This window comes from Cavia porcellus, unplaced genomic scaffold (genome assembly GCF_034190915.1).
Source record: "Cavia porcellus strain 051 isolate PalLab524CR breed Dunkin Hartley unplaced genomic scaffold, mCavPor4.1 scaffold_33, whole genome shotgun sequence".
NCBI classification, from domain to species: domain Eukaryota; kingdom Metazoa; phylum Chordata; class Mammalia; order Rodentia; family Caviidae; genus Cavia; species Cavia porcellus.
Genome location: NW_026947516.1, coordinates 11,051,417 through 11,069,079, shown reverse-complemented (window position 1 = coordinate 11,069,079; position 17,663 = coordinate 11,051,417). Strand labels below are relative to the sequence as shown.

Here is a 17,663-nt window from a genome sequence, read left to right as displayed (position 1 = left end):
AGATTTGGATGGCCTCCACTGATTTTTAATTGCACTGGTCACGAGTTCTGGAACAAATTAAAGATACCAATGTATGGTCAGTTTGCCATTCCTGTGAGCCAGCAGCAGTCTTATGAGGCCAGAAAGCAAGAAATCAATTCACCTTCCCCTAAGTGAGCCAGTCTGTGGGCTGGGAGACAAGTGTACCCCCCCATCCTACTACCCTCATAAGCAACCAGCTGATGCAGAGGATTATAGCCCAAGTTGATAGCAACTGTGGTACAAAACAACTTAATGCTTGTATTGTTTGACTGACTTTGCAGATCTAAGGCCTGTAATCTTAGCATGTATTTAGAGGATATGCAATATAGCAACTATGGGGAATTTCCTTCTGTTGTGTTTTTGAAATCCAATACCATTTTATTTTGTTTTATTTTCTTCAGTGTTCTGTTTTGATTGGTTTTATTCTGCTCTATATGTCTGATGGTATGGGCAAAAATGTTGAAGAGATAAAAAACACATTATAGTAATCATTGTTGATTTCCTATTATCCTGTTTTAAAATCCTGTATCCCTTTCACCATTTTGTTTTGATTGGTTTTTATTTCATTTGACTTTATTCTTAAAATTGAAAGAAGTATACCAAGGTATGAATGGAATTTAAAGGAATCTTAGCTCTACTCTATGTATCAGGCTCAAGGTTCCACAAAGTCATGAGTGAAAGGAAATGGGGAGAATTTAGCCAAACTAAGAGGCAGAACAGCTTCTGAATTTCTAGAGGGGGTTTCCAAATGGGTTACCACCAAGGCCAATATAGTCACACAGTTAAGTAGCTCACAATTGCTCATTTAGTGGACACCTATTGCAAGTGGCTCCATGAAGTTAAAAATATGACCAGTCCATACATAACACAGGCTTTAGCCCAGTTTGAAGCTTTTACAGTAAAACAAGATCTTAAAACTGGCTACTTTGTATTATAATTTCCTCATAAGTCCAGGACTTGGTGGTCAGCTGCATTCCACGTTGCATGAGGAAGTTAATGCTTGGTCCAAGGTCCTAGTTTACTATTTGAATTTTCATTAAGTACAGCTGACTACCCAGCTATCCCAGTATTTCCCCCTGCCGTCTGTGTTATGCATAAACTTTTTTCTACAATAGCCTCCCACTTGAGACCTTATTGCAGTTTATGTTAGATCAAGAAAATGAAATCTCTTGGTAGAGAGTAGAAAATGCACAAGTACTTGTAAGTTATTCTTGGATCCTTACATCCTAGCAGAATCGAGCTGCTATCAGACCCATTGCCTCTGCCCCTGGCCAGTCATGGGACCAACCCTGCCTCATGCAGGGTGCCCTGTGAAGGCTCATGGTAATTTCTAGAGGTCAGCTCTCCACAAGATTGGGATTCTCAAGGGCAGTTCTGGCCTCGACTTTATAGCTCTACCCATGCTGGGCAATTCTTTGGGGTGTAAGTGAGAAATCGAATATGGGGAAGTTTATTGATAAGACAGCTCTATTCTTTTGCCAGAGTATTTAAGCCTGCTATTGTGCTTTGGTACTTTGATTTCATCAGCTCCCATTGGATACAGATCAACTATTTCCTTTGTTCAGGCAATGAAGCACTGATAGCCAGTGCCAGAATCCAAATATCCAGAGTTCCTACTTATGGCTCAAGAACAGCCTGCAAGAAGATCTGCATTCGTGTGCAGAGATTTTTCCTAACGACCTTAACTTGCCAGGATTAGATGCAATTCCAGATCCCCAGCTTCTGTTCAAAAGAGGGCCACAGTTTGGGAAGATGGGGAAAGGGACATTTGCATCCTCCCAGAACCTTGGGGCTAAAGTGAGTTCTGCTATCCATGCCAGCTCCCATTGATCCTGTCCATGCCCCACCTGGTACTCTGTACCCCTTACCTGTCTGGTCCATAGGAGTGTTTAGATCCAAGATGCCTATAATAAAATACAGCATTTATACTATATACAGGGGCCATAAAATGAGGGGCAGCAGAAGGCAACTATGAAGCTCTTGCTCTTAAAGTTAGATTTGATGGTCAAGAGGGCTAGAATATTCTCTCCATAAGGCCATTCTGCTCAGTTCACACATCATCCTTTGAGATTGGATACGTCAAGAACTACCAGATCATTAAACCATTTTTAACTCAGTAAAATGGGAGCTTTATCAAGAGTTTAGTGCATAGTTCTATGCCTACTTACAGTAAGGTATATTTAAGCAACGTTTTCTAAATAGAAAAACTCTAAAGACCACATTTGGTGCACACCGAAGCGTGGCTATCATTACAAAAGTCGCTTGTCTTCCAGGGATGGCTTTTCCGCGTGAGATAGCTATTGTATGCACAATGCTGCCACTAGAAATTGTATAGAGCCACAGCTGTGCTTGACTGTAACACCATGTACTTGTAAGTCTAGACCAAGAAGAAATGAAGTCTGAGTTTGCTTCCTGATATCAGTTCAATTGAGAGCAGATCCTGAAATGAGTGCTTTCAAACTTGTCAGTTTAAGGCACAGATTTCCCACTTCAGAGGGAAACTTGGAGAATTCTTTTGGGTCATGTAGCATGCACCACCTGTTTACACGAGGTGCTGACCCACATAGGATTTAGAGGTACAACCTAGCTTCATTTCAGGCAGTCAAAGTGGATTAAGGTTGTGATATCCCTGGGTAAGTCTCCTCCTAATCCAAGGATTCCAAAAAGTGACGAGTCCAGACAACCAACTCAGATTCTTCCTGACAAGAAATTGATGCTATCTCAGTCTCCTGGTTATAATGGGCCACCCACTTCCTTTGCTTAGGGAGGCTCAGAGAGGAGAGCTTGAGAAGCACTTGTGCCTTTGCCTACACTGTCAGAAAAAAGGGGTTCAAGTATTCAAAATACACCTCAGTTGCTCCAACACCTGGCCTTTCAATCATTTGGCAGAACTAGTTTCTTTCTACCCATCACTCCCATAAATTACCATTTTTAAACAAAGGATACCTACAAGGCCCAAATCCTTGTCCCTCAGATCAAAGTCATCCCTATTCAATATTCAAGGACCTTTTACTCCATAAAGCTCCCAGACACACATGGACAACACCCTATCCAACTCCAGCCAGAAGTACAACTGCAGCTTTGAAAGAATTGAGACTCAGGAATGATAGCATGGTAGGCATGAGGGCAATGGGTCTGTCTGCTAGCCTATTTTCCCACAGGAAGGAAGGGGAGGTTGGGCAAGCAATTCCACACCAGAAAATTGAGGTCCTGGCTAGAAGTAACAGAATATATTGGTTCCAGAGACAGGATTCTCCTGCAATGCTGGCTCCTTGCTGCCACATCAGAAAACCAGGGACAAAAGCTTATGGGATCTCCTGCGAAGGCCATTTTATACACATTTTACTGTTCCATATTCAAGGAGTCAGCCTGGGATCTGTGGGAAGTCCACACCAGAACTCAAGTTGGCAATTGTCTGTTGTCCTTTCTATGTCTTCAAAGACAAGCAACTGTTGATAATTTCAGGGCATTCATTCCCCAGCAACTATGAGTCAGTGGAGTCAGAAGTAGACATCGGGTCAAATTGCACACACATAAAGGGCACTTCTTTGTATCCAATAAAAGAGGCACAGTTTAGATGATCAGCTGAGTCACCCAATGAGATGATTGTGTCAGTGTAAGAACTACCCAACTAAATAGGCTTAGCATAATTGTGGGTGTGAAAGACCCACCTTAGGGAGCATTGTCTCCAGAAAGGTCAAGGGGAAGTGAAGAAAGGACTGTTTGTCTCCTTTACAGGAGGCTCCAGTTGTTCCCTTTATCTTGGACCATCATATCTCCTGGCTTTCAGCACAGACCCCAGCCTTCTGATGCAGACCTTTCCACCTCCTGATAGACACTTCTCAGGTTCCAAGCCTTCAATTGGACCCTTCAGACGCCCAGTGCACAGACCCTTTGCACCCTTTACACCCGACTCTGGGTAGCCACTGTAAAACAATCTGTAAACTCCGAGGTATTTGTGTATCTTGCAGAAGTCAGTTTTTCTAGTGAACACTGACCAACACCCAGTGTCCTCACCATTGTAGACCATGTATACATCACAGCTCTCCTCATAGTTCAAAGCCCAACTAAGTCATGAAAGAACAAGGTGAGCTTTCAAGAATTCACCATTAAATGGCACATTTAAGTTTGTTAGCAAAATTAACAGTATCCTGGAGACTTGTTAAGGTCCTTCACTCAAGGGCCTTCCCTGCCACCCTTTATAATCCCTAGGGCTTGACTCCGAAGGGAACTCCCCTCTTGGTGTTGTCCATTTCCTCTCTAGCTCAAAGTATGAGGAGAGAGATGGGGGGAGGGGAAGGGGATGGCGCATGAAAGGTTCACGTTAGCTTGGTGTTCAAGATGGGCTGACAGGTCAGAGAAGGCCCTGATTTACCATGCCATCCATTGTGCTATCTATTCTCATTAATTCAGGGTTTTATGGGCTTTTAATCTTTTCCACACACATGTGACATAGGAATGTTCCACCATAGTATGGTCCATGTACTTTCATGTGCTCATTTGCCTGAGTTATGACCCCAGGGACAGAACACAGTACCTGCTCTTGCTTCAAATTAAATCCAGTGAGTTCATGAGAACATTGAGGGTTGCTAGGATGTAAGCCAACATCAACCCACCAAAGGCTGCTGGGGACAGAGGCAATCTCCACTCTGAAGTTCATAAATCTGTGTGGAGAAATTAGGAAATGAGGCAAACCCCACATTTCGCTTTAGAAGATCACAGACCTTCAACCCAAAGCCAATTCCTACTGGGATTGGCAGTTACTAAGGATGCGACACCATCATGAGGGACTACTTCCAAATTCAATTGCTACCTTCATTTCTAGTTTTTAAACCTGACTTCTTTTCCCTTTTTAAGGAGCACCTGGTAAGCTTCCCTAGGGGTGAAAGCATCAACCTCTGAAAAGCAGAGGTTAAGAAAGGGTGTATGTGTAGGTTATATAGGGTGGGGAGTTGTTCAGCATTTAGCCAAAGTCATATCTTCAAACAGCAAGGCTTCTTTGTATTTTTGAGCTTTTCTAACTCCCTTCACAACAGGCCATGTGACTGCCTGGCATTTTGATTGCATTCATGTAGAACATTCTATCAAAGCAGAGGCATGACAGCAGGCAGATAGTTTTGTTGAAAGTTATACTGTAATGCTTCCAGGCCTCAGGAGTTTTGGCAAGGAATCTCATTCTATAACTTTTCTGAAATAGCTTTTCACACCTGAAAGAACATCCTTGTACTTTTGATGCCACCCCCGATTTGGTAGTTTTTCCACCTCAGAGGCTAACCTGATTCTAAACCAGTTAGAGTTTATGTCTAGGTGTCCTCCCATCAAAGCCCCATGCAATTGTAGTCAGGGCATTTGGGAGGCAACTGTTTCATGCTCAGTGCATAATTTAATATGTATACTAGATGTGCTTTTTAGAAGGTGGGGATCTGGTCAGAAGTGGTCAGTTATGGGGGTATAGCCTAGAAGCATTTGTCTCCTTCTCTAGCTATCTTCATTCTGCTTCTAAGATACCATGATATAAACAGCTTTTTCTCTGTCGAGGCCTCCTGGCATCATGCTGTACTGACTAGGCACTGAAACAGCTATAAACCGTAAGCCAAGACAGGGCCCTTTAACTTGTGGATGTTGGGTCATATGCCCTAGGGATGAAAGTTAAGGCAAGATATGATGCTCCAAGTGCTGATCCAGTCCTGTAGAAGTAGATACCTGTGCAGACAGAACCTGAAAAGCCAAGCCATTCTACCCCTAGCAATGGGCTTTCAACATTGCCTCTTAACTGGATTTAGCCTAGAACATGTTTTGAGGTCTCCAGAAAATCTGTCAGTTCACTATCCATCCCACGGGATATGGTGACCAGGGAATAGTGTCCTCTGACTGAAGGCCAGGTGCATAGGGGGATGTTACAAGGGTAATTTACTGTGTCAGCTTGCATAAAAAATGCCCAACTAGATTGGTTCGGCATAGTTATGGGTGTACAAGACCCAGGTAGAGGTTGTGGCCAGAATGTTATCAAAGGAAGTGAAGGAAAGCTTGCTTCCATTTCTTATAGAGGAGCTCCAGAGTCTTCATTGTGGACATCGTCTCTTGGTTTCCAATGCAGACTCTTCAGCTTCCTGATATGACTCACAGGACACTACAGAGCTCCAGGGATTCAACTGGATCCTTTGGACCTCCACCATGCTGACAAGCATTTGCACGCTTCCACACCTGACACTGGGCAGCCATTGTAAGCCAGTCTTATAGGTTCTTAGTATTTTTTATATGCTGCATTAAAACTTTTCTATAGTAAACACTGATACAAAGGGTGAATATCAAGAAAAACAGTGGAAATATGAGGTCACTCTCACTGAAAGGGAAAGTGATTAACCCAGCTTGGGGGCTGTTCACCTGGCAGCCAACATCTGTATCCTACATGCAACCCCCAATGACCTGAAGGATTTAGTGTCAGAGTCCCAAGAGGGTGAGGGGCTTTAGTTAAGACATGACCATTAACCAAACCAGCCTGGAACATATTTAGGGTTAGACCAGCCTCCCCCACTAGGTGTTCAATGCAGTAGGAATACATTGGTCTCACACAATCAGCTCTACAGCTTAGATTCTCCCAAACCTTGGATCCAAGACCCAAGGCAGCTTGATTGTCTTAGACTTTTTTCTTCACCAACCTACACAGCCCATACTGAACTTGTAGCAAGACAATTACACAGCTCCTATTTCCACTGCAGTATGAATTTCAGGAAGAAAAGCAACTATGAAGTTACCAGGCTGGCCAAACAGAGCCACTATTCTAGCTGAGCTAGCTGAATAGAGGGGAGAGGATCACAGCTTACTACAGCTGTGAGCTGACAGATGAACAAGGTAGACAACCTACTGAAGACCTACTACAATGGATCAAAAAGATGTCACTTGTGTCCTACAAGAAAGGACAGGAAAACATGTGTATTCAGTTTAAGTGATAAAAACTGCATATTCCATGCAAGTTAAGTGTGAAAACTTCCTTGGGTGTGACAGTTGAAGCAAAGGTTTCTTTGGTAGACTTGTTTGCATTTATATTGTGGGGGACAAAGGTTTTTATGATGTTCTTAGGTTTTGTAAGTATACAGCTGATGTAACAATGTTGAAATTTATTCTAAGTGTGCTGTTATGGTGTTTCTGTAGCCCCACCACAAGGCCTCATGTGATCATGACATGGCTGTACCATTTGTTATTGGTTCGTTATTTAGTGCTGCAATTGCTGTGAGTGCTACACCTGCCCAGGGGTGGAGCTAGTATCAGTAGAATAGTGGAAAGAAGGCATGTCTCTTGCTGTTCATGCTTGCTGTTCATAGTGGCCTTGCCATGCCACCTTGCCACTTGGAGCCAACTGAATATGGACCAAAACTGCCAACCTGTAAGAAACAAACTTTCCCTTATCTAACTTTGAGCATCATGTATTTTGTCTCAATAACAGACAAGTAACCAAGACATATGCAATATATTAAGAATTTCATACTTCATTGCTTTTGTGAGTTACACGTAGCATAATATAACCTAACAAAAAACCAGACCAGTCAGCTGTCAAGTACATCCTACCAGAAGAGTAGGAAAGGAAAACACCTGTGCTGTCAGAGAGACTGGTATAGAATGTGCTGTTGCCATGTGTGAAGACTCCCTTAGGTATGACACCTGAAAATTTTTGTACACTGCTACTGGTATTTTCATTGTGGCTCATAGAAATGTGTTTTAGATTCTACACCAGAAAAATAAATGTTGAAAAAATTGATACTTCATGTGTTACAGTTTGTGTTCAGATGCTCCCCACCCACCAAGCCTCAATGCAATCATGAATGCAGCTTAGTCTAATGTTTGTGATTAGTTCATCTAGCACTGGGATTGGGGGTGTGAGGGCCGCACTCACTCAGGGGCAGAACTTACAATGTAAGTTCAGGAAGAGGGCATGCTTTGCTCTTTTGTTTTCTGTCCATACTTCTTTGTAGTGGCTATGAATGGCTGCCCAGCCATGCTATCCCGACTTGGAGCCAGCCAAGTATGAACTAAAAGCCCCAGAATGAAAAACAAAGCTTCCCTTGCTTCACTTTGAGGGTCAGATTTTGTCTCATTGAGACACAAGACTTTATAAACCTAAAATTTTCATTTTTCTTGTTAATCACTCAAAACTCAATGAAAGTAACTCAGCAGAGCTACTCTAAAGAAATATCAGTTTGACACACTCATGGTTATGTCTCTTTATGACAAAAGCATTGTGCTCTTTATTAAATCTGAATCTCAGTCCATATTCCTTTTCTTCCCCAAGTACTGGGACTCAAACACCTTATACTTGCCAAGCAGGTGCTGTGCCACTGAGATATACCCCTGGCTCCCCCAATCTATACTAAAACGGGTTCTAATCCTACTCTAAACAGTCCTTCCCATCAGCCCCTATTTATTTGAGGGGTCACATTTGAGGCCTAGAATATACCAGGTGCCCTAAAGAGCTAGTTCAGGTATTAAAAAGTATCCCCTCAAGAGAGAAAGAAACATGACCTTTGCCCCATAGTCAGCCATTACTCAGCTACGACAGCAAACTTCAAGAGTGGCTTTATACCACTTATGCAAATAAGCTCTCTTGCACCATTTTGGACTCTCCCATGAGTGGACAGACTACACACAAGTGAAAATTGAGGTGGCAAAAGTTGAATACTTACATCTCTACCCAGTGAGCATGGATGGGACCCCAAAGAATTTATGCTTCACCCACTTGAGTTCTATCACCACAGGATCATTCTATTGAACCTCAAACTAAACCAGATGCACTCCCTTTTATCCTCGAGCCCAAAAAGCTCAATTTGTCTGCATGACGTGCAGTATGTCTTTGACCTTGCATTACCATTTCTTGTTCATGACCATCAACAAATAGTTTTGCCTTTACTATTGAAGGGATGCTTGGCAATTTTGGGGTTCATTAAAATGAGTACACTGTTGCCTCCTGATTGACAGGCTTTGAGATAAAATAGATTTGAAAGCAGTAAAAAGGGATAATGTATTACTTGTATTTGGAGTTGCACCAATTTTGATTCCTAAGACCAGTGGATTTTTACCCTTTAAAGATTTTTTAAAAAATTATTTTGAGGGTAGTAAAATACACCAGAATAAGACAGAAAAAGCCAATTGAGACAGTGTAGTGAAATTGGTACAGAACTTCACAGGTTACTGAGATAACAGTAATAGATATTACAGTATATCTCATTATCTTCACAATAGTTGTTCTTTCAATCACATATAGCAAAATAAAATGACATACAGAACATTATAGAACTTATCAAAACAGAATATTGAATATACCGCAGTACCATTAGTCAGAATAAAGCAAAACATTAAAAATATTTGCCTTCAAAGAGATGGTAGACGGAAATCCCCCTTATTTGCTATATTGCTTATGGTCAACCTCCCAAGAGATGCTCAGATCTCTCTTTCCCATTTTCTAATGGGGGCAGGGGAATTGGGATGTTTGACTCTCAACCCATGTACTGGTAGGAGGCTCACTATTGCTTAGTAGGGAGGCAGGCTGGTCGCTTGGTTTCTCACATGGTGTAGATATCATTAGACATTGGTGGTTCTCCCCCTGGAGGGGCTGCAGCCTGCCACACCACAGCCACTTACCAGGGAGGCAAGCTGGTTTCTGGCTTCAACCCTTTAAAATTTTAAAGTGTGGTGTCCTCTACAACCACTCAAGACACTTCTCATTTTTCCTCTCAAAAGGTATTTTGCCCTTAACCTCCATTTTTCCTAAAATTCATTTTTCAAGGTTAGAGAATACAAACTCATAGCAGCCCTTTAGTAGGTTGGGAATTTCTTTCCCCTGTATCAACAGGACTATTGTTTCTTGAAATGGAAATTGCTTTCTAGTTTTTCTGTTGATATAGTTCAATTTCACTATGGGGAGTGGCTAAAGCTGGAGATTTGGGGCCCAGAGCAAGGCCAGGCTCAGCCACAAAGCCTGAAGCAACTCAAATGAACAACCTGCTCTACGCTCAAGAACAGAGAAAGTTTCATGAGCCTTGGTGTCCCGTTGCTTTCTGGTCTGACTTTATTCTGGCTGTCAGCATTGTCCCTCATACAGCTACAATCTCCTGGGGACCATAATTTAACAATGGCTAGTTATGAATGCTTCTGAGACATAAAATGGAGGGTTGGGATTATCCCAGTAGTATTTGAGATTTCACATTGCCTTTTTAGGACTGAACCATCTACGTCCTTTTGAGGCATCCCAGGACTATACTTGGCCAAGGAGTCAAAGCCAAGTCTTAAGAAGAAGAAAACTGGGAGAAGAGTGATTTGGGGGGAATGATTTTTCTCATAGTGGATTTTTAATCAGGTTTTCTACTTATGCAGTGTTCTAGGCAGGTAACTTGGCACCAGAGGTACACGTTTGGTACAGATGGCACACAGGTGTAGGGTCGTATATGAGCTGTCATTCTCCTTTTCTGGGATAATGGCACTGTCTAAGAGGGAGCTGGATGAGCTTAAAGCATGGCTAAAGACTATAAAAAGGGTACTGGCTTTCACAGTGGTCAAAGCAGCATTGAACTGCATGGAGAAGGACATGGTCAAGAAAAAGGCAGCTGGCCATCTGGAAAGCTTTTGATTCTAGACTCCAGTTTGTGGATGGACTGAAGTGGTAGAGGAAGACTGAAGCTCCAGACATTCCACGTCTATCAGCGACAGGAGCAGAAAGTGAGAGCTAAAGATGTTCGGTGATGACTGTAATCGTCAAGGAATCATCAGGAGTACACAAATAACAATACTTTTGGGGACTACAAATTCACTGACTGGCTTTTGCCTATTTTCATATGGAATGAAAGGAAGGACTGGGCATCTAGAATTTCCCATTAACACTTCTAAACATGGGAATAACTACACCTTTTGGCTACACCTTCCTGCATCCTCAAAGGTCTATACATCACGATACTTATAAAGCTAAGACTTGTACCCTCTGGAGTAGGAAATCTTTGGGTGAATTATATAATCCTTTTGCTAGCCTCACCTATGACTATATACTGCTAATAAATAATGGCTGCCTTGCAAGTAGGGGGTTTGTGGGACTCAAAGACCTCGCATTTTAACAATGGCTGGGAAGTTGGTACTTACCTGTTTTTTTCCTGGCATTCTATGGACATCATGGCAAGCCTTGGCCAGGTGCTGGCCAAGGGGACTCTCGTGTGGGCTCTCGGGAGAATATCCCATTTTGTGGTGGTAGACGAGCCAGTGATGATCCCTGGGCATCCAACACAGAATCCTGGCATGCTGAGCTCCAGATTACACAGATGGAGGCAACAAAATAACAAACTGGAGAGGGGAAGAAACAGCTGAGCTTCATCCCCCACCTCAGCCAAAAACTCCTCTCCACCCAGACTTCCAATAGGCAGCATTGGTCAGGATTCCCAAACTGCTGCTTTTATGAATTATGCCATCAAGAAGGCAAGAAACCAGCTGACCTAAAAGCCCAAATCGAGGCCCAGCTGTCACTGAAGACAGGCCTCACTGGCAATGCCAACATGGTGGGCCTAGCTAATCTCCATGCAATGGGCATTGCTCCCCTAAAAGTAGAGTCAAAAGAGAAAATGAAACCCACACCACTGGTCTGAGATGAGCAATGTCGCACCATAGACGAAACAGGCAAGGAGACCGAGCTGACACACCACATGCCTACACTGAAGGCCAATATTGGTGCTGTGAAAAGAACACTTCCAAGCAATAGTTCAAATAAAAAGAGTCCAGTGACATGGCATCCCATATTTTGGATCACCAAGTCTCAATTGCCTCTTCCGTCAGTACCAGAGACAAACTTATACATTTCATGAAATGTGTAGATTTGAGAGGATTGCTCAAAGATTATAGACAAAGGCTTAACTGGAGAACCTGCAGGCAGAGATGTCACAGGCCACTCAAAAAACAGGTATTCATACTTCAACTGCAGTAGACCTCATTGCTCTGAAGAAATAGCTAAAGGAAAGACACCCCAGAAGTTGAGTGGTGGGACTCTTAACATCATACCCAATGGGTTTGAACTTACAGGAAAATCCCAAGAAATTTTGGAATCACAAGCCTTGAACATCCAGCCTGGTTCAATCCTCTAGTCAGTGATATCAGTAAATCTGGGGGTTTGCCTTACCCAAGGAGGAAAAGAAGAAACTCAAGAGGCAAATGTGGAGGGAAGCACAGAAGGAGCTATGAGAGAAAGTCAGACTGGGCCTGATGCCTCCTCCAGAACCCAAAGTGAGAATTTCTAATTTGATACGAGTATTAGGATCTGAAGCCATTCAGGGCGCTCCACAAAGGGGGAAGACAATGTCAGAGCTCAGACAGCCAAGGGAGCTCATAAACAGGCCAACACTGCCTGAAATCGTAAATAACAGGAAGGTCAAGATTAAACGATTAAAGGTGACTTTCACGGTGGGGTGGCACACATTGTCATCTAGAGTTTGAAATCTGAACCCAGCCATGAATTTTAAGATTGAGGCCAATGCTGGGCAGCTATATTTGACAGGACTGGTGGGGTCCTGCACAAGGATGTCAACGTGGCAGTACTGGAAGGGGGTCCCAAGGCCGAGAAAAATTTTAGTGTCTCATGCTGTATCAGATCTAGTGGGACAAACAGACATCTAACAAGGGAGGTGAGGAGAAATTTGATGGAGCTGTAAAGAAAACAAATGTGTACAAGTATGGAGGATACAGCTGAAGAGTAGTTTTGGAGAGATGAAGTTGAAAAAGTGCCCCCCCCTCCCCAACAGACAACATGGGTTGTGAGCATTTTTTGTTTTCATTCAGCCCATATCTCTTTTTTTAAAATTTTATTTAAGAGGAAAAAGAGAAACACAAAACAAAACAAAGCAGTGTAAGGGTACACATAATACAGAACTACACACACAAAAAAAAAACAACAGTAAGAAATCACCTGTTAATAGATTACATATTATCATCTTGGAAATAGTTGCTCAAATCACAGTATCAAAGAATACAAAGTGGACATTCAAACAGACTGCAAACAGCTGTGTTCAATGATCCAAAAACATTAATATAGTCAGCATTTTAAATAGCATAGTGCGAAACACAACTGGGACCATGGCACTCATGCAATCTGGGTTGGAGTCCACTGCGACAGACTACCACGAGCCCCGGCCTCTCCCCATTGTACTTTACAACCCACTCTAACTTATGTCATCTCAGACCTGTGCCAAGCAGATTCTGGGACAATGGGAGAAAACTTTGTGCCCACTCCTAGACAACTCAGTACTTTAATCATATGTACATAAGGAGAATGAAGTAAAGAGTTATTTTTTCCCTGAGTTTTCATGAATAAAGAGTTTTTAAGGAAAAACCCTGAGCCTTTTGTCAGCCCCACCTATCATTGTACACACTCAATACACAGGGACGGTCTTGCAGTATCATCTGGGGGGATATTTGACTTCCCAGCCACTCAGTATTACTAGACTTGTCTAATTTTACTGTATTGTCTTGCTGAATCTTTAACATGTGCAATTGGCACTCCTCTGCCAGGTCCCCAATAGCAATCTCCTTCTGCTTCCAATCCCGGGGTTTCCCTTCTGAAAGGGCTTACACCTCAGTGGTTGCCATGGGGAAGCTAGATTTTCTTACCCACAATGCCATTACCAATAGGATTCAATCCAAAGAGCTTCAAATGCTGCCTTCGGGTTGCCAGATGTGTCAGAAGCAGTTCTGGAACAAGAATAGCTTTATGTGTCACTGTAGGTCAGAATCTTAGAGACAACTGTTGCTGATTGTAGGAAATCCTCTGTAGTTTACAGATTCTTTTTCAGAGAAATTCTGCAATGACTTTGTACTTCTGCAATGACTTTGAACTTCTTAGGAGATGCTTTGGCACCAAGTGAGTCCATAACAATACAGTTTATGATGAACACAGCAGGAACTGAGAGCACATCCATAGGAACGCTACTCAGTGGAAAACACTGATGGAATTATACTAAGTGGCTGGGAAGACACGGCCTGTGCCAAAGTGCATGAGGTCCTCTAAGGCTGGTGTATCCAGCACACTACTGGGGACCCAGAGACTACTCACTGGCAGCTAGGGCGAGGGAAGCAGCATCAGTATCTTGGCAATAAAGAGTAACCTGCCAAATTTATTGAAGAGCAAGTGCAAAGAGGTCTGAAAAGGAGGAGGAGGAGGCCCCTGTCTTTATGGAATTCAGCAAAAGAATGATGAAAAAGTCACATTTCACATAAATCAAGGAATACCTAATTTCACCAGGACCCACATCATACAAATCCTGTTCTTTGGGGCTAAGTGCATGGAAGATGCTTGGGAGAATTGCATCAGTGAAACCAATTTCCCAGAGCTCAGCCCAGTCTCAAAAGAAAAAGAAATCCACACTTGTGGAAATCATGGAGATTGAAGAGGAAAAGAACTCAGATTCTTTGCTACAGCCTGAAATCACTGAAAATTAGAACCAAAAATCTTGCCGAGAAATACCTTCAAAAAACCAGTGTGCTTAAGGAGGTCATTGACAAATACACAGCCATTATCAAAATGATCGATTCTGGAGACCAGCTGAAGCTTGAATCATTCAGAAACACTCATTGGAGGACAGGGAAAAAATCAGTAGTTTTACATGGAAGTTACAGAGGAAATGAAGGAACCCCTGGAATCCAGTGAAAGATTACTATAGTCACTGAAATGGGACCTTTTCAAAGGATGCAGAGTTGAAGAAATCAAGGGGTTTATCAAGACAATTTCTAAATTTGCCTGAGTTGGAAAATTTGTTAATGCCTTAGAATCCTAAAATATCACATTGGTGTTTGCCATACTAGGAGACTCTGTTGGGGTTGTTTGTAACAGTTCAATATTGTTGTGTAAGTTTTAGGCTAAATTTGTAGAAAATTCTAGTCATCACTTAAAGAATGAAGTGTGACATTGTTAATATTGTATAATTTGGACCTCATTGTTAGATACAGATGCCTGCCATTAGCTGGTACCTCTTTTTTCTTAGTAAATTAGATTCTGCCTCTTAGAAGCTGAAGTCCACGTTTTAATTTGGCCAATTCCCTAGAATTTTAGGATTTAGAGTTAGGAGTAGAAAAGATTGTTTCAGGGTGTTCTCTCATGTAAAATTGTATGGCAACTTTCCGCATTGGTAGAAATAAGCCTGTAGTGTGTTTAGCCGTAATGAGTATATGAAGTCCTGCAAGAAAAGTTAAGCTAGACAATGAACTAATGTTTAATAGGCTGAATGTCCTCTGGAAACATTGGATGCTGTCAGTCTGTGAAAAGAGGGGCAGCCATTCCCCAGGCAACTCATGATATTCTGAAGAAATTTAAAATCCAGTATAACCAGTTTTTCCTCCACCTTGTGTTTCTAATTAAACCCTCCATGTTGACCTGGATGAGAATCTCAAGTTCTAATTGGTCATTTTACATCCAGAGCCACCTGTGAGAAGTGGCTGCTCATGAAGCAATTCATGTGCTTTTCTCATCTGTAACTATGGACTGAGGGACCACGCAACCACCCAACTCAACTAGGAGCTATTCCCTAAATTTCCAATAAAAAACTACCCAAACCTTTGGTTTTGACTTTGTTCAACATTGGGGAGCCACGTGTTCTGTACACAGCACCAATTTTTCAACAGCCAGAGTTACTGAACAGATCTTAGATGGTTTCATTCTCAGTCTCCAAGGTTTCAGATGGAGCTTGTTTTCTTGAAACCAGGAGCAAATGTTAAAACTGGCCAACTCCCTGTGCCTCAGAGCTCTAGGCTTTTGCGACAACAGCCACAGACTCATTTAAATTTACTTTGTGATGAAGTGGTCAGTGACACTCCCCCTATGAGTCCCTCAGAAACCTATGCCCCACAATGCCCTAGGTGTACCCAGACCCAGCTGTCACCTTGCACAGGCAGGATTTAAAGTTTCAGCTCAATAACGTCAGATCTCTGCAGATGGGCAAGAATGAGTCTTAGAGTGTTACTTAACTGTTATGAACACAGTTTGTGTTGGTAAGCATCAAACAGGTTGAACAGGCTTTTGGGATGCTTCTCCCACAGTTTAGCTGTGGGGAATGAGCAGAGCGCTCAGTTTAGGTCAGGCCAGAACCAGGGGAGCAGCCAGATGCAGAGTAGGATTCACCTTATCCACAGGTTTCTTTCTCTGTCCATCTGCATTTTCACTTGCATATATTACAGAATGACTTGCTTAAAGACAGCTTCACCCATCATACCTCTATCACCTGTCAATTCCCCTTCCTCCAGACTGCCCCTCCCAGCCTTCCTTTAGAGAAAAAGCTGGAAAAAGCAGGACAACTAGCACCTAGACACAAAAAATATGCATTATATTTGGTTTTTAAAGGGAGTCAAGACCTCATTCCACCTGTGAAACTTGTTCTAGTTAACAAGACTCACAGCAGCTCGAAGATTTTGAACGTGAAAGGCAACATTTGACACTGATCATGAAAAAACCTCACTAGACTAACAGCCTGACTACCCTCAGCTGCCTAGAATATCTGAGGAAACCAGGCTGCCTGGAGACCTGCCGTGTGTAATGTTAATAAGCACGATGAGTGTATAGGTGTGAGAGCATGAAGTATAAAGGCTCAGCTCAGTAGAAACTGTCTTGGGATTTTGATAGAATCTTGGAGGCAGCTTTGCTTAAGTCTTGGTTCCTTAAGCACCCTTTCCATCACCCAAGGGATCAGGAAAAAAAGCCCAGTTGGAAAATAGGTAATGGCAGAGTAGGGGAGACCTAGACCCAAGGCCACCACATGGGGAGGGTAAAAATGGCACTTAACAAAGCTGTTTCAGAAAGTTGTTCAAGTTGTCCCTTTAGGTGATGTTTAACTCATGTGCTCTTACTGCCAAGATGTGGCTACTCAGAGCACCAAGTTGCTCAAACTGCTCTTCCCCCTTTTTTGCATTGAGATAGAAGCTAGAGTCCCCAACCTCAGAAAGAGGCAGCCTGGCTTCAAAGCCAGTACTCAGCCAGGTTCTAGCAGCACCTGAGTCCTCACAGCTGCTCTGGGTCAGCACCAGGTGTGGTTGGTAACTTGGGTAGAGCTGGGGAATGGTTCCCAACCTATAGCACGGTGGGGCAGCAATTACAGGAATGTCCCTGACCCATAGGAAACCACCAACTCTTCACCAACCTCAGGGTCTGCTCAGGGCTGCCCAGGCTGAAATGTGAGCTGCATCCTCACCACCTTATCCCACCAACTGCCCAGAGCCAGCAGGTGAGCAGAGCACTGAGTCCCCTTCCCAGAAAGGGCTTTAAGCATGGCACTGAGGAGCAGAGCAGACGCTTATTCCTTTTTATGCTGCCCAAAAGGGGTGAGCAAGCTTTCTCTGATGTGCTTGTTGGGATAGACAACTTGGCTCCCTCTGCTACCTCCCACTCTTCAGACCTTGGCTTGCCAGTCTCCAAAGCCCACTAAAGATTTCCTATGGAAACCCAAGCCTCTCACAACTCAGCCTCCTGACCTTGGCCTTAAAAGCTCCTACCCACCTTAACTCAAAAGTTTCTTTCTTTTTCCAATTCAGAAAGAAATTTTTAGGGGGAAAAAGTTTTAAACATGTATTAGTACACATTTGAGGTATGAAATGTTCAAATTCATCCCAGGGAATCCACACATGTATGTAATCTATCT

The 17,663-nt window shown here is 42.8% G+C and overlaps 2 pseudogenes; both read left to right on the top strand.

Moving 5' to 3' along the window:
- Positions 1-10,486: 10,486 nt before the first annotated feature.
- Positions 10,487-12,395, top strand: LOC100716961 (U4/U6 small nuclear ribonucleoprotein Prp3-like; annotated as a pseudogene).
- A 1,232-nt stretch (positions 12,396-13,627) lies between these two features.
- Positions 13,628-14,686, top strand: LOC111754856 (DNA/RNA-binding protein KIN17-like; annotated as a pseudogene).
- Positions 14,687-17,663: the final 2,977 nt, after the last annotated feature.